General features: G+C 42.8%; 1 long non-coding RNA gene across 1 annotated transcript; it reads left to right on the top strand.

The window, feature by feature from the left end:
• Positions 1-620: 620 nt before the first annotated feature.
• LOC117082578 lies at positions 621-8,201 on the top strand. The gene is made up of 3 exons (XR_004436683.1): positions 621-1,363; positions 2,220-2,321; positions 7,832-8,201. It is a non-coding gene; the product is annotated as an uncharacterized LOC117082578 (long non-coding RNA).
• Positions 8,202-18,262: the final 10,061 nt, after the last annotated feature.

Raw genomic sequence — 18,262 nt, 5'->3', positions numbered from 1 at the left:
AGGGCCAGAGACCTTCTCAACTCCCACTTCTGCCCAGCTCCTAACACACATATTGCTCTGGTGCCTCATTGCCTGTGTGGCTTCAATCCTCTCTCCCTCTTCCTCTCCTCCTTCCCTTGCTTTTTCTTCATCAGGTATTTAGAGGCTTCTGGAAAGGGAGGGATGATCTTGTGTCAGCCTCATGAGCCATCTTGACCTGTGCCAAGTAAATTTCAACATAGCAGACTTAGCCCCGCTTCAGCCTGGCAGGCTCTCTTGGATCCTGATTCATTCACCCTCCAGTACATTTCCAGTTGCCTCCAGCTCTGCATCCTGCCCATATTTTTCATGTATCAATAACCCAGATGTCAGCCAGGGCTTTTGGGCCCTGAGTACTCAGGCACACTTGTAACCCCCAACTCCAAGACATGTAATCCTCCAGAGATCCCCAGCCTTGACATTTTCCCACTCCCAGAAGAATCAGCAGACATCCCCAGACCAACCTGGTGCCCTCAGCAGCTCATATGTCATAAATGTAACTGTGCTGAGGTCACTGTGGGAAGGACAGGGTCACATCACTAACCTCACAGTCCACCAAACACCCCAAGCTCTAGTTCCTCCATCCCTGCCTTCTTCTCCTTCCTGGTCCCCTCCTGCAAATACCCTCCCTGTTCCTCCTGTTGGGTCATTCCACCTCCATTCAGACCCATGGAGAGCTCAGCTTTTGTCCTGAAAGGAACTTGGGGAAATGTTTCCCTGATCTCATTACATGTCGATTATTTCTGACCATGTTTTAGGTCCCTGGGCTCCATCTTTCCCCAGCCACCCAGCAAGCTTCTGGGCTCTGATCCCAATTAAGTGCGGTAAAGCACAAAGAATGGGTAGGCCTTCAGGGGAAGAAAATTGAAAAGCCCTTCATTGCTTTAAACATTATGTGGGCTGACTCACCCTGCATCCCTAAATTTATGACTGTGGTCTCCACAAAATAGGAACAAAAGGACGCTGACCTTATACCCCAGTCGAACACCTTCTACCCTCATTCCTGCAGCCCACCTACAGTTTGCCGCCAACTAACCAGCCAGAGCTGGACCACAGAGTCAGGGTAGCAGTGTATGTGAAGTTCAGCACTTCCAAACCTGGATTCAGGTCCTGGCTCTGCCACTTAGAGGCTGACTATGCCTGGAATAGTCGCTTACCCTCCCAGGATCCCACTTGTTGCTGGGGTGACACCCACTGGGTGGAGATATTATGGAAAGTGCATCTCAGAAATAGCATCAGCGGAGGTGCCTCAAAACCTGAAAAGCACCACACCAACGCGAGGTACTGTTCTTCCTGTATGCTGAGTTCAAGAAATTCAGCTGATTTCAATACTCCCCTACCCGCAGTAAGTTTCTAACTGGAAAGGAGATCCACTGCCACAAAAAAACACATGTCCCATCCCCAAGCCAAATAACATGGGTTTCTGGCTGGGCCCTGCTGGTGGCATGTGACGGGGCTCCTGCCTCTCTGGCAGAGCTGATCAAGAAGGCGGGCTCCACTCTCCACTCCCCAGCCTCTGGGTCTTGGGAGTGCAGGGGGCCAGGCAGCAGCAGGCAGGAGGGCAGGAGGATTTGAGCAGCTGGGCTAAGGTCAGGCACAAGGCTTGGGCTCAGCAGAGACAGCCACATGCCCAGCCCAGCTGCTACTGCCTCTTTCTGGGCCCTGTGCAGGAGGCAGAAGCTGTCTGCCAGGCTGGCGGGCTCCCCTCTGCAGCTGCAAGGCCACCCCGGCCCAGGGGTCTGCTCTTCCCTCTCCTCCTACCAAATGGCATTCTTTCCTTTTCTGTCTCTATCTCCTCACTCTCCCTTTCCTTCTATTCTTTTTCTCCCTCTGTCTTTTTGTGTCTTCATTTCTGTCTTTGTCTTATCCTATATCTCTCTTCTTTGTATTTTTTCCCTCCCTCTCTCAGTTTCTTGGCCTCTCTTCATCTCTCTGTCTCTGGGTTAAAAGTTGGAGGAAAAGGATAGGAGGTGGGGCCCAAGAGGAATCCCAGATGAAACTGAGCTGAGGTCCTACTACGATTTGAATGTTGGTGCTTCCCCAAAATGTATATGTCGATCCCTAATCTCCAGTGCAATAGTGTTAGGAGGTGGGGCCTTTGGAAAGTGACTAGGTCATGAGAGTGGAGCCCTCATGAATGTGACTAGTGCCCTTATAAGAGAGGCCTGAGGGTACTATTTGCCCCTTCTGCCATGTCATAGCTACAAGGTGCCGTCTATGAATGTCTATGAACAAGAAAGTGGGCTGTCATTAGACATCGCAACTGCCAACACCTTAATCTTGAACTTCCAGCCTCCAGAACTGTGAGTAATAACTTTCTATTGTCTATAAGCCACCTAGTCTAGAGTATTTTGTTATAGTAACCTGAACAGACTAGGACAGATCCCATCCTGTCCCAATCAAGAGAGACTCAAGAGGGTGTCTGGGAATAGGTTCAATTTTAGGGTTGGGGGCAACATAGACCTATGGACCTCTTTAAAGACATCCTTGAAGAATGAAGCCAGGCCCCTGCACTTGCTCCTGGGACATGGGAAGTCTCACAGTATTCAGTTCTCACTGATACCATAAGGACTCTCTCATCAACAAACATTCTCTGGGGCTTTTCTAAGTCCAGAGCATGTGCTGGGACTGGGGAATGAGGAGGGATGAGGCAGGGGCCTTGCTCTGACAGAGCTCCCACATGCACGGCAGGAGAGAGTTAAATGAGCAACTACGTAGTTAGATGTGCCCTGCAAACGGTACCCAAGGGGGAGGGCCAGGACAGGGATTGAGCCACTTATGCACACTGGAGAGGCAATGTTGAAGCTGAGCCTAGAATTATTTAGAGGGGTTTTCTAGGCCATAAAGAAGAATCTGCCTGGGAAGCATGGACATTTTCTCCCACCTAGGTGCAGAGGAGCAAGGGGGTATGGCAGAGGATAACACGGGAAAGGGGCTTGAAGTCCCATCTTGCAGTAAGGACTTTCTAAGGCAGAGGTAATGAGTAGCCCTCAAATGCTGGGAGCCATAGAGCTGTGGCAGGGAGGCCCTTGCCCGTCTGTGAAATGAGAAAATGATCCTTTTCCTCTCCCCCTCCCTTCCATGGAGCAGGAGAAATGAATAATGAGGCTGTGCCGCCATTGCCGTTGGCCAAGCAGAGGAGGGAGGGCGTGGGCTTGGCTCTCGATGCTGGGAAAGGGCCTCATTATGAGCTGGTTTCATTCATAAAGGAGGTTGTCATGGACCACACAATGGGGCTTAGTTTCTAAGTTAAGAGGAAAACCTAATTTTAAAGTGGCTTCTTCTGTAACTGGGAGGAGGAGGTGGCGGCTGTGAGGCCAAAGAATAGAATATTAGTGAAGGATGAAATAAAAGTGATGCCTTTGGCAATCTGACTTTGTCCCAGCTTTGGGGCCATTCCCTTGTCCACTGAGCCTGCCCTGCTATGTCTGTCCTTGCCCAGGCACGCACCCAGAGCTTTACCTCGCTCCCTGCTTCAAAAGGGCTCTAAGATATGAAGAATGAAGAGGTAGCCAAAGCTATCATTATACAGGTGGGGAAACTGAGGACAAGATGGGGGAAGATTGTTGTCCAAGGTCACAGAATGTGCTAGAGCTAGCTCTGTGATGCATAGGTGCATCTGTCGCCTTCAAGGGTAGTGTCACCCCTGGCTCCCTTTGGGTGTTGCAGTTGTGTGATTTGCAAGTGGACCTTGAGCATGAGCTGAGACCTGAATGTCATCCATGCTGGGAAATCCAACTGTGGAAGCAGAAACTGCTTCTGAAGATCACCATGGATGCTTATAGCCGTTCCCTTCACTGTCATGCTCACTGACACTTTGGTCTGTACAGCCTCCCAGTGAGGACAGTCACCATGTCTGTATTCCAGATGAGGAAACTGAGGGTCATGGAGGGTAGGGGTCCTGAGTGAATGCTGGGACTCAAACTGGAGACTTTCAGCTCTAAAGCTCTTAAAGCCTTTTCTCCATCCTGTCAGATATGTGTGGATATTTTCACTTGAACATTGTACGTGTGACGTGGGCATAGACAGTATATATGTATTTATAATACACACACATGCATGCACGTACATGCATGTGCACACATAGAGTTTTTAAGTCTCCACTGGCTGCCCTTGCCCTGTGTTGCACAGAAAATTAATATATTGGTGCAGTCACTAATCCCTTTCATTTGGATGCAAGCAAATGACAGGATCAGTCTCCATCACTGCCACGGCTAAACCCCAGGGCTCCCCTGGTGCCTTGAATAAGAGTCAAGATGACCCACTTTCTCCAGTTATTCCCTGTCTCTGGGCTGCTTTGGCTGGGAAACTGTCAGTCTGGTAAATATCAGAGGCTTAGCAGAGCGGGTTCCTGCTTCCAAGACTGCCCGTTTTTGGCTGTGCAGTTTGGCTTATAGGACTAAAACCCAGGGTCCTGCTCCAGTGCTAGGGTTCAGCTGCCCACATGCAGACAGGGCCTGGTCTGCCCAGCATGCCGGTGTCCACAGAGATGCCCATGGAAGACTGAGGGCACTCATTGCCTTCACAGGCATTGCCTGGGTGTCCAGTCTGTACAAGTGCTCAGGATAAGAGCTTAAAAAATCACAGGGTCTGCCCTCGTGAAAGGAGGTTGTCATGAAAACAAACCCAGAAATAAATGGCAGAGCAAGCCAAGTATTCTCTGAGCACAGAGGAGGGAACAATTAATTCTGCCAGGAGGATCAGGGAAGGCTTCTCAGAAGTCTCTGGAGTGGAGACTGGAATGTAAATTAGAATTGCCACATGGAGAAATGAGGGAAGGGTATTTTCAGTTGGAAGGGACAGCATGGGTCGAGTCAGGGAGGCAGGAAAGAGCAAATGCAATGTGAACAAGAGTGGCAGAGGGCAGCTGCAGCTAGATCCTGACAAGCCTTAGACCCTGGAGAGGGGAGACACTTCTGTCCTCTAGGCACAGGTCAAAGGATGCAGAGCAGCTTTAAGCAGAGGAGCTGCAAGATCCAGGCAGCCTACTAACAGACCCTGGCCTCACCTCGAACCTCAGTGCCAGCCCATACCTTAGCCTTTTCCTACCCCAGTGACCTCACTCCCCACCAGTGGGTGCTCTGATGCTCTCCCCTTTCTTCCTGGAACTTTCCTTCTCATTGAGTATGGAGCATTTCCTTTCAGATACCAAGCACTGCTCAGTGTGAATGTTGGTAACTGCAACTTTCCTTGCAAGGGCATTTACTTGAGGCAGGAGAGAGGGAAGGGTGCCCAGAATTCCCAAAGGCTGGTGCTTTGGGGTACATGTTCTGAGTTTTACAAGGACTACAGACCCCAGGGCTAACTTTGGACCTCTGGCCTCAAGCCTTCAGGAGCCAAGGTTAATGGGGGCAGTGGTCTATGTTGCCTGTTTCTGTGTTGATGGGGCCTTCCTGGAGCAAGGGCCAGCCACCCCTTAAATACCACCAGGTTATTTCAGGGACAGGTGGCCATCTCTGAGCCTGGAGCCAGAGTGCTGTCTCTGAGTAGATGGCACAGCTATTCCATTCTGCAAGGCCTCCCCACCAAGGTGGACATGTGGATGTGGCAGTGTAAATAGGAACGGGCTAAGGAAGCAGCCTTGATGCCCTCTGGCTCAGCAGTTCTCATCCTCAGGGAGAGCCCTGCAGGTGCCCTGGGTCAGGCTCTCTGGCCCTGGTTAGGTGAGTGGCCATGGGCCTTGTATATCTTCCTGATTCTGAGGGAACCAGGATAAGCCACAAAGGCCCTGGAGGAGGAGTCAGTTGCTTTCTTAAGTCAAGTTTTATCATTTTAATATGACGAACCACAAAAAGCATACTTTGACAAGCTCAAATAAAGGTAAACACCTATGCACCTCCCACTACAATTAGAATTCAGAACATTTCCTGCATCTCTCTCCCTGAAGCTCCCTCCTTCCCCCTTGCATTCAATCTCTCTCTCCACCTCTGGCCCCAGACAACCATACTCTGCTTTCTGTCACTATGGATTAGATTGGACTTTTCTGGTTTCATGTACATGGAATCATAGGATATTGCTTCTATTCATTGGGGCCTGGTTTCTTAGGTAGGCTCAGAATTCTATTTCTGAGATTCCTCCTTATGGACTGACTATATGCACTCTTTTTAATTGCTGAGTAATATTCTATTGTGCAGCCATACCACAATTTGTTTATTCATTCACCTGTTGATAGACAACCAGGTTGTTTATTGCTCTTTGGATTTTTAAAACTAAAGTGGCTATATGAACATTTACACACAAGGCTTTGTGTGAACACACATTTTAATTTTTCTTGGGTAAATATACAGAATGACATTTCTGGATCACGTGGTACATGGATGTTTAAATCTGTAAGAAACTGCCAGTCTGTTTTCCAAAGTGGTTGTACCATTCTACATCCCCAAAAGCAGTGTATGAGAGCTCCAGTTCCTACACATTCTTGCCAATATGGCACATAGTCAGTATTTTTAATTTGAATCATTCTATAGGGAGTGTTTCACTGTGGTTTTGACTTGCATTTCCTTGGTGACTAGTGATGTTCAGTGTCTTCTCACGTCCCAGTCTGAGTCTTGAGTCTGCCACTTTTCAGTTTCATGCTTGCACAAGGCACTCTACGACTCTGGATCTTAATTTCCATGTCTGGAAAAGCTGAGTACCAATCCCTGCCCTCTCTACTTCTCCAGACCTTTGTAAAGATGGCATCAGGTAATGTGTGTGTATGCACCAAAGTATGCAAAAGTATTTGCAAGGTGTAAACCCCAACCTGCAAATCCCATAGCACTCAGCTCACTGTCTCGTTTTAAATAGATTTCCCTGCAGGAGCTTCCTTACTAGTTGTCCTGGCTCTAGTATCTCAATCTCATCCTCCACATGGTTTATCTAAAAAAGCAACTGCCAGAACTTGGCCTTCCTTTGTGCTTAAAATCATCCCCCTGTCTTCCCATTGCTGCAGATTCCATTTCATTCTTTCCACTAACACCGATTGAAGACTTGCTATGTGCCAGGCACTCTTCCAGGTGCTGGGAATAAAGGGTTAAACAAAGCAGATATGTCCTGCCCTTTACCCATTTTCCTTACTTTGTAAAGGTAACACAGGCCCATAGAGATGAATGGGCTGCCCCAGATCACACAGCAAGCCAGCGATAGAGCAAAGACTAGAACCAGGTCCCTGCCCCAGTCCTGAGATCTTTCTACCCTTTCAGCAGCCACTCTTTCTACTGGTCATTCTCTCAGAGCCACAGTGGGCCAGAGAGAAAGGGAGGTAGCCTGCAAGGAACACCATAGAGGTCCACCCCTTCTCCTGGGGAGCCATCAGGAAGCTTCACTAGGGCCCCCCAGCTCAAGTGCCACTTTCTTCAGAAGTGTTGGCGTGAATAAATTGCCTCCTGTCGAGTGCAGACCTGGGACTAGTTGGTAAACGGTACCACTTGCTCCTGCCTCTTTTCCCCGAGGCACCTCTTGCTTTCCTGCGAGATTCTCTATCTGCTAAGAGAAGGGGCAGAGCGGCAATCTCATTAGGTTGCTTGTGGCTGTCAATCTCCCTTTAAACAGGAAAGCACTGCATGGTGACATTTAAAGAGGGCTCTGCTCTAAATCTCAGCCTGCATCTCTACTATCGACAAGCTCCCTTGGTTATTGGAGACTCGATGCCACAGAATGTCAGAGATGAGACTGGGACTGATGGGGATGCCTGAGTCTAAGGAAGGGGCACAGAATAGCCAATGTGCATGTATCACGTGCCATTAGAAACCCCGATCACCCATGCCTATCTCCACATCCTTTCCTCTGTGGCTCTCAAGAGGAAAACACTGATGGCATTCCTTGCTTTCCCCAGGATCCCAGATTCCTGCCTAGCAACCCGCCCCTGAAGAGGAATCTTCTCCAATGGCCTTAATTCCCTTTCCTCATTGGGCCACGTATCAGTCCGTGTGCAGCAGCAGGTCACAGACACCACGCTGGCTGGCTTCACCAGAAAGAGATTCAATGCAGGGAATTAGGGGATTATGACCCCATGGAAGGGCTGGGGGAGGAGGCTGCAGGCTCAGCTTCCAAGAACGAGTCCCAGAATGTCACTGCCAAACTTGCTTGCCAGAGAAGCTGCTCCCTCCACCATAATCAGAAAGCTGGGGGACCCAACTGCTGTTTCCAAGAACTGCATTGTTTCTGCTATAACCTGGAGATTAGATGGATGCTGTTATCCCAGGTGCTAGCTGCAGGACCTCACTGCCTCCAGGAGGCTAAGATATTGCTGAGCAAGCTAGTCTGTGACATCTGCCATGGGGCTCAAGGGTTCCCCTAGGGAAGACAGAAAGACACAAAGTTCCCCTTTCATTACATTCAAAAAAACTTTTTGCCCGTGTTTGAGTTGATGCAGAGCTTTATGTGTTCTGAGCCTATGTCTTGAGCTGTAAACTTGTAAATGGAGGTGAGGTACAGAATAGAGCTTAGGACAGAGCAGAAAACCTAGACTCACATTCAAGCCCTTCTGAGAAGTGCAGCCCAGTGGGTGGGAGCACAGCCTCTGAAGACTTCTGCTGGGTGTGTGTTCCAGTTTGACCCATGCACCTGTGTGGTACCTGGTGACACTGACTCTTTCTGCTTCTTGGTTTCCACATCTGTGCAACAGAGTGATAGTAGCAGTACTCAGAACATACTTAGAACAATTCCCTGCACAGAAACAGCAGTTAACTAAAGGGAGCTATAATTATTCTTGCAAATGTTCTAGCTTTGCGACTTAACACAGGTTATTTGAAGACTGAGCCATAGTTACCTGAACCTAGATAAGGGTTTCTCAACATGGGCACTATTAACACTTGGGGCCAGATAATGCCTTGCTGTGAGAGGCTGTTCTGTGACTTGTAAGATGTTTAGCAACATCCCTGGCCTCTATCCACCAGGTGCCAGTAACATTCTCACCTCTCCCTAGTTGTGACAATCAAAAATGCCTCCATATATTGCCAAATATCGCATGAGGAACAAAATCATCCCTGGTTGAGAAGCACTGCTGCAGAAGATAGGGATAATGTAATTTGTTCACAGCACTGCCATGTATACTAAACAAGGAAAGGGATGTGACAGTTATTCATAACCTAGAGGTCATCTGGGTCACCCACCCCTTGAGTAGTAAAATTAGCTCAAACCTACCTTCCACCCTGTAGGAGGTTCAATGTCCTCTCCAAGATTTCTGAAAATTCTTGAGAGTTGGCATTCAAGGTCATTTCTTGTTTCAGTTTCTTGTTTCTGAAAAATTGTCAGTATCCCTACTTTTATCTTTGCATTTTGGATGGCCTCTAATGTGGAAGATAGACCCTTTTCATTTATTTCCCCAAAATATTTTCAAAGAAGGCAGTTGGACATACCAGGGCTGTTCCTGAATGCCATGGCAAGGACAGCCCAGTCTGCTGGGTCACTTGGGTTTGAGTATTAGCCACCCCCCACAGAAGTCCTCTTGGCCACATGCCTCTGAAGTCCCCCAGTGCTATCATGCTGCTCACCTCTGTTCCTTGGGATTATCCTCCCAGGCCTCTCTTCTCCTGGACTCGTGCAATTCAGCAGTCTTGCTAGCTGCTCAGGCCCAAGGGCAGCCTCTCCAGCCAGAATCACCATCCACTCTGCTGTCCCTGCAGCACTAAGCTGCTGGGGAAGCACCCTCCCCACCTCCACCAATACCATCATGCCCACCACAAACATGGTGAGTTGCCGGCTAACATATAACCCAAGCAGATTTATGACCACATTGGTGAACTCAAAAGCAGAAAGGAAACACTCTCCCATGCCAGAAACAAACAAGCAAAACTCTCAAAGCCAGAGCAGTGAGCAGGAGCTAACACCAAAGGCCCACAGAGGTACAAGAGCTGGATAAAATGCTCCTGGTTTAGTATCCACGAGGAACAGGGGGCCTACACAACAGGCCCTGAGCACAAAAGTGGATAGCAGTGATCTTTCTGCTTAGAGGCAGGAGCCTGGAAAAGCTGTCCCTTCAGTAAAATGAAAACAGAAAACGACCACCCACCACTCACAAAAGTGGGCCTACCTCCCCAGGCCATGAGTGAGAGAGGAGACATCAGAGAGAAACCTGGACTCTAAATCTGTACTACAAATGTACACAGGGAGAAGTGGTGAGTATATTCATGGAAGCACTCTTCATAATAGCAAAGCCATAAAAATAGTCAAAACATCAGAGGTCTCTAAAGCCATGCTACTCACAGGGACCCAGGTATGAGACCCCAAAGAAAATAATTACAATAAAACCCGCCTGGGTAGGGAAACCTTTCTAGCTGTGGCAGAGGTGAATGTGAAACCTGCACCTCACAGGTGGAAAACAGTACCTTCTGAACATGACCTCGGAGTAAAAAACAACCAAGCAGTAGAGGCAAGTGGAACCCAGAACAAGGGTTTCCAACTATGTCTAACAGAAGTTCTCAAGGTAGAAATAGAGAAGGTGGAGAGAAGAGTTATTTGAAGTTATTTGAAGAGTTATCAGCTGATGGTCCTCCAGAATTGAAGAAATACATTCGCTCTTATATCAAAACTGTGGCTTGAGTTCCAAGCAAGGTAAGTATCAACAAATACTAACATTGAAGAAGGAAATCAACATATAAGAAGCCGAGAAATCAAGCAATCAATGGAGAAGAATAGTATTTAAAATATAAAAGAATAAATTATAATATACCTAAATAAGACATTGGAGAAAGTGAGGTAGAGGAAGTAAACTGACTTCCCTTTGTTCTTGGTGAGCGTCTCTTTAGTCATAATTCAATAAATAAGACATAAAAGAATATTGTATGTAGTTACAAGGCAACCACTAAAGGAACTAAAAATACTCCATAAACCTTCTTATTAGAGGGAAAACCAATACATAAAGCAAACTATGAAAATATGGACCATGAATACAGGATTTTTAAAGGAAGCATTAAAACAAAAATGCATAATGTAAAGTGTGATAGAACTGAAACCAAATCTATGCTGTTTTTATCATTAAATATAATAGGATAAACTCTATTATTTTTTTAAAAAATTCTTATTTTTGAATCAAAGAGGGAAACAACAAATATAGGCTTGTAGAAGATACCTCTTATTTCTCAATTAAATCTTCTCATCCTTACCCCTGATTTCTACCACGCTGGGATAGATAGCTCCCTAGGGCTTGGACTAACTTCAAGGCAATGGCACCTGCATGCAACAATCATGTGCATTTTTTCCCTCCACTCCTGGGCTCCACTGGTACAAGTGGGAGCTCTCAGGGTCCACACATGTGTGCAGCTTAGAAGTGCAGGGAAACTAACACTCCCCAGAGGAAACAACCAATGTTGAATGAAACCCATCTATGATGAGATGCTCAGCCCCATTGTGTCATTAGGGAAATGCAAACCAAGCCCCAAGTTATGATACTGGTGTATACTCATTGTAGGGGCAAAAATCAGAGACAGTCTATGTAAAAGAATGGAGAGATTATGGATCAACAAAGTCTTTTATATGTTACCAGTGGAAATACAAATTTGTAGGGCCATGATAACCACTTGGCATTATCCTACAAAATTGGACATTCCAGGCTGGAGTGCAGTGGTGCAATCTTGGCTCACTGCAACCTCTGCCTCCCAGGTTCAAGCAATTCTGCCTCAGCCTCCCAAGTAGCTGGGATTACAGGCGCCCACCACCAGGCCTGGCTAATTTTTGTATTTTAAATAGTAACAGGGTTTTGCCATGTTGACCATGCTGGTCTTGAACTCCTGACCTCGTGATCTGCCCGCCTTGGCCTCCCAAAGTGCTGGAATATGGTTTGACTGTGTTGTCACCCAAATCTCATCTTGAGTTGTAGGTCCCATAAGGACCCAGTGGGAGGTAATTGAATCATGAGTGCTGTTACCCTTATGCTGCTGTTCTCATGATAGAGAGTGAGTTCTCAAGACATCTGATGGTTTTATAAGGGACTTTCCCCACTTTTGTTTTGCACTTCTCCTCGCTGCTGCCATGTAAAGAAGGATATGTTTATTTCCCCTTCTGCCATGATTGTAAGTTTCCTGAGGCCTCCCCAGCCATGCTGAACTGTGATTCAATTAAACGTCTTTCCTTTATAAATTACCCAGTCTTGGTTATGTCTTTGATAGCAGCAGGAGAATGGACTAATACAATTCTCATAGCAAGTTTATGCTTCAATGTCATTCCAAGAGATATTCTTGCAAATGTACTAAGGGAGAATTGGTGAGTATATTCATGGAAGCATTCTTTATAATAGCAAAACCATAAAAACAATCAAGATATCCATAAACAAAATAAAGGCTAAGTAAGTTGTAGCATGTTTATACAATGAAATATTATGTAACAGTCAAAATGAATAAACCATGGTCACATCTAACAATACAGCCATATCTACAAAATGTCATCTTGAGTGGAGAAAGTAAGTACTAGATGATATACTGATAGAAACATAATAAATTTTTATTAAAATTATTAAAAGCAAATGCTAAAAAAATAAGTTTTAGAAGAATAATGACAGATGCAACAAAACTACATTCAAAACAGACGTGGGACAGCTCAAATTATACTTAATGGTGAAAGACTTAAGACTCAAGATTAGAAACAAGACAAGGATGTATACTTTCAACACTTCAACACTGGAAGCCAGGCGCAGTGGCTCACACCTGTAATTCTAGCACTTTGGGAGGCTGAGGCAGGCAGACCGCTTGAGGCCAAGAGTTCAAGACCAGCCTGGCAAACATGGTGAAAAACCATCTCTACAAAAAAATACAAAAATTAGCAGGGTGTGGTGGTGTGCTCCTGTAATCCAGCTACTTGGGAGGCTGAGGCAAGAGAATCACTTGAACCTGGGAGGTGGAGGTTGCAGTGAACCAAGATTGTGCCACTGCACTCCAGTCTGGGGAACAGAGTGAGACTGTCTAAAAAAATAAATAAAATAAAATAAAATAAATTTCAATGTTGTACTGGAAGTGCAAGCCAGAGCAATTAAGCAAGAAAAAAAAAGGCATCCAGATTGGAAAGGAAGAAGTAAAACTATCTCCATATGCAGATGACATGATCTTGTAGAGAAAAAATCCTAAAGAAGCCGGTAACAATCTATTAGAATTAATAAATGACTCTAGAAAAATTGTAGGATACAAGATCAATACAAGAATCAATAATATCTCTTTAAACTAGCAATAAACAATCTAAAAATGAGATTAGGAAAATAATTCCATTTACAATTCCACCAGAAAGAAAATATCTAACAATAAATTAAACAAAAGATGTGCAAGACTTACCAACTGAAACTTTAAGACATTGTTGAAAAAAATGTAAATGGGGAGAAATCTCATGTTCGTGGACTGGCAGACATAATACAGTTAATATGACAATATTCTCCAAATTGGTCTAAAATTAGATGTTGGTGATGGTTGCACAACTGGTTGTGAATGTATGAAAATCATTGAATTGTACACTTTAAATTGGTGAACTGTAGGGTATATGAATTTTACCTCAAATTGTTTTTAAAACAGGGTTGGGGAAGTAAAGCATCAGCACAAGATTTCTAATGAGCTCAAATGAGGTGAAAAGCAACAGGGGACTGGAGTAAGACAGGATCCCCAAGATAGACTCGAGTTTCTACTGGAGTTCTAGTGACTCATTGTGTGGTAGGTTCACAGCCTTTTGTTTAGTATTAAAAGCAAACAACCAACAAATAAATAAAGAATAGAAAAGCTCCATGCATGGATCAATCATGTGGTATGGCTACGCCACATGTCAGCACCTGTGGTCCAAACAAAAAAATTAACAGTGAACATCCAGGAAACAGCAACAATAAGAACACTGCCTGTGATTACTCATGGGTACAGCTAAGGCAGTGCGCGGAAGAAACTTCACAGCCTTAGTTTATTTCATTAAGTAGGAACAAATGAAAATAATTCAATTGAAAAGTACACAAAGAACAATATATTAAACATAAGAAAAGCAGAAGGAAGGAATTAGTAAGGATAAGAGCAGAAGTAAATTAATTATAAAATAAGAGACAGAGGAATTAGTACATTCAAAAGCAGATCCTTTGGGGGAAAAACCCAAAATCTTATTTTCTATTAAAAAAAACAAAAAAACTGAAAAACCCCAAATCTTTGGTTTTTTTGAAAAAAATAAAACTAGGCAGAGTAATAAAGAAAAGAATTGGTGAAATCACAAATACACAAAAGGAGTAATGAAAATGCAGACATAATCACAAAGAAAAATAAACAAACCATAAGAGATGAAGTCAACACTAAAAATAAACCTGAAAACCTGTGTGAAATGAGTAATTTGCTATGTAAGTATAATTTATAGAGTTAGAGTTAGAAAATATAATGAGACTAATTATCAGAGAATAAATTGGGAAAATGTCAAAGAGCTATTATTCCACTCTCCAGAGTACCAAATCCAGAAGTTTCATAGGAAATTTTTAAACTTTGTAACATTAATCATTTTATTCCTGTGTTATTACTTATTTTTAAATTAAACTTCTTGAGATAACAGTGGGCTTGCCTGCAGTTGTAGAAATATAATACAGAAGGATTCCCTATACCCTTTACCCAGTTTTCCACCATAGTAACATCTTGCAAAATCTAGTACAGTATCACAATCAGGATATTAACAGTGCTACAATCAAGATACAATCAAAACAATATAGAGCATTTTCATCACTATAAAGATCCTTCTTGCTGCCCTTTTACAGGCAAACCTACTCTTCTTTGCCCCCATTCCCACATTAACCCCTGAAACCACTAATCCTTTCTCCATTTCTATAATTCTGTTATCTCAATAGTGTTATATAAATGGAATCATGCCATACGTAACTATTTGGGATTGTATTTTCTCACGCAGTGCAATTCCCTGGAGATTCATCCATGTTGTTGCATGTGTCAATAATCTATTGCTTTATTATATTACCAATGTTATATTAATTATATTATATTATATGTATCAAACTTCATTTAACCCATGAAGGAATACATGAGCTGTGTCTAGTTTTTGGCTATTATGAATAAAGCTGTGAAGAACATTTATATGCAGTTTTTGTGTAAACACATTTTCATTTCTCTGGAATAAATGCCCAAGAGAGCAATTTCTGGGTATTATGATAGTTGAACATTTAATTTTGTGAGAAATTGTCAAGTTGTTTTCCGTTTTTCACTCCCACCAGCAATGCAGGAGTGATCTAGTTTTTCTGTGTCCTCATCAGTCTTTGGTGTTTCACTATTTTTATTTGAGCCTTCTGATAGGTGTACAGTGATCGCTCATTTTGGTTTTAACATGCATTTCCCTAATGGCTAATGACATTGAAACTCTTTCCATCGGCTTATTTGCAATTTACACATACTCTTCAGTGAAATGTATGTTCATGTCTTTCAATAAATGTTCATTAATTAAGTAGAGAGAAAACAATATGTCTCTTCATTTAATTAAGCCTTCTTTAACTTAACAACTTTTAGTGGCACATTGTAATTTTGAGTATACAGATCCTGTACATGTTTTATTAAGTTTACACCTAAGTATTTCATTTTTTGGAAGTAATTATAAATAGTATTGTGTTTTAAATTTTGGTTTTCAGATGTCCATTGCTAGTAGGCAAAAAAGTGACTGATTTTGTGTGTTCATTTTGCAGCCTAGGACCTTTTGAACTCACTTATCTCTAGCAGGTTTTGGTGTTTTGTCTTTTGTTTCTGTTTTTGTTTTTTGTTTTTACATTTCTTAGGATTTTATATGTAAATTATCATATATCTACAATTAGGGACAGTTTTCTTTCTGTCTTTTATTTCTTTTTCTTGCTTTATTGCAATGAGTAGGACTTCCAGTAATATGTTGAATAAGAGTGGTGAGAGCATATATTAACTACTTCTCCCTTTCTCTTAATATTAGAGGGAAATGATTCAAGCCTTCACTGCTAAGTATGATTTTAGCTGGAGGTTTTTGTAAATGCTCTTTATCAAGTTGAGAAAGTTGTCCTTTCTTCCTGCTTTACTTCTCCACCCCTGAGTTTTTAATTTGTCATGAATGAATGTTAGATTTTTATAAATTACTTTATATCAACTGATACGATCATCTGATTTTATTCTTCAGCCTGTTTTTATGATGGCTTACACTGATTGATCTTTAAGTATTGAACCAGCCTTACACACCTAAAATAAACCTCACTTGATTATGTTATTCACTTCTATGTATACTTTTTAAGACTTAATTTGCTAACTTTTCTTTCTTTCTTTTTTTTTTTTGAGATGGAGTCTCACTCTGTTGCCCATGCTGAAGTGCAGTGGCATGATCTTGGTTCACTATAACCTCAGCCTCCTGGGTTCAAGCAATTCTCGTGCCTCAGCCTCCCAAGAAGCTGGGATTACAGGCATGCACCACCACACCTGGTTAACTTTTGTATTTTTAGTAGAGACAGGGTTTCATCATGTTGGCCACGCTGGTCTTGAACTCCTGGCCTCAAGTGATCCGCCAGCCTCTGCCTCCCAAAGTGCTGGGATTACAGGCATGAGTCACTGCACCAGCCTAATTTGTTAACATTTTGTCACAAATTTTGGGGTCTACGTTCATGAGAGATATTGGTCTGTACTTCTCAATGTACTCTCTTTTTCTGGGTAATATATTAGTCTGATACAATGAAAAGTGTTCTCTCCTCTTCTACTTAAATATTTGGCAGAATTCACCAGTGAAGGCATCCGGACCTGGAGATATATTTTAGGAGATTTTAGGTTATATATTTAATTTTTTATTTTATTATTTATTATTTATTATTTCGTTTGAAATAGAGTCTTGCTCTGTTGCCCGGCTGGAGTGCAGTAGCACAATCTCAGCTCACTGCAATCTCCGCCTCCTGGGCTCAAGTGTTTCTCCTGCCTCAGCCTCTCTAGTAGCTCTCATTACAGGGCCCCGCCACCAGGGCTGGCTAATTTTTGTATTTTTAGTAGAGATAGGGTTTCACCATGTTGACCAGGCTTGTCTCAAACTCCTGACCTCAAGTGATCTGCCTGCCTCGGCCTCCCAAAGTGCTGGGATTACAGGAGTGAGCCACCGCACCCAGCCATATTTAATTTTTTTAATGGTTGTAGGACTATTTGTATTATTTATTTCTTCTTGGCTCAGTGTATCAGTTTGTAGTTTCAGAGGAATCGGTTATTCAAAGTGAACAAATTTATCAGTGTGAATTTATATGTCCTCATAGTTTTAATGGTTGCAGTATTTGTGGTGATAGCCCCTGTTTTTTTCTGTATTGGTGATTTATGGCTTATCAGTATGCCTAAAGGTTTATCAATTTTATTATTTTTTTTAGAAGACTAGCTTTTGGTTTTATTGATTTCTTTCTACTGTTTTTATATTTTCAGTTTCATTGCTTTCTGTTCTGATTTTTATTTCCTTCTGCTTGCTTTCAGTTAGTTTATATTTCTATTTTATTCTCACTTCTTGAAGTGGGAACTTAGACTATTTACTTGAGGTTTTTTTTTTTTTGTATAATTTAAGCATTTCTGTGATATAAAATCTCTCTCTAAACCCTGCTTTAGCTGCATCCCACAGCCTTTGATATGCTTTATTTTCAATTCCATTCCATATATTTTTAAAACTTCTTTTGAGACTTCCTCTTTGACTCATGGGTTATTTAGAAGTTTGTGGTTTAATTTCCAACTGTTTAAAGACTTTAAAAATTATCTGTCTCTTACTGATTTCTCATTAGAGTCCATTATAATCAGAAATCATATTGTATAATTTTAATTATTTTAAATTTGTTGAGGTTTGTTTTATGTCCCAGGATATGGTCTATCTTAGTGAAGATGCCATGGGCATTTGAAATAAATGTTTATTTTTCTGTTGTTGGGTGGAGTATTTTATGTATGTCCATAAAATCCTGTTGACTGATTGTGTTGAGTGTTTTTATATCATTGTTGATTTTTTGTGTAGTAGTTCTATCACTTGCTGAGCTTGGGATGTTGAAGTCCCCAACTATAATTGTGGATTTATCTATTTCTCCTTTAAGCTTTATCAGTTTTTGTCTCTGTATTTTGAAGCTCTCTTGTTTGGTGCATACACTTTTATGACTGTTGTGTCTTCCTGATAGATTGATCATTTTATTATTATTTAATGTCCGTCTGTCTGTAATGCATTTTCTTGCTTTCAAGTTAATTTATCTGATATTAGTAGAGCCAGTCCTGCCTTTCAATAAATTTTTTTATGGTATAATTTTTCAACCCTTTTACTTGCAGCTTATCTGTGTTTTTGTATTTGCAACAAATTTCTCGTAGGCAAGAACTCT

This window comes from Trachypithecus francoisi, unplaced genomic scaffold (genome assembly GCF_009764315.1).
Source record: "Trachypithecus francoisi isolate TF-2019V2 unplaced genomic scaffold, Tfra_2.0 Lachesis_group9, whole genome shotgun sequence".
Lineage (NCBI taxonomy): Eukaryota > Metazoa > Chordata > Mammalia > Primates > Cercopithecidae > Trachypithecus > Trachypithecus francoisi.
The sequence above is the reverse complement of the archived record's forward strand: the minus strand, read 5'-3'. Positions and strand labels throughout refer to the sequence as shown.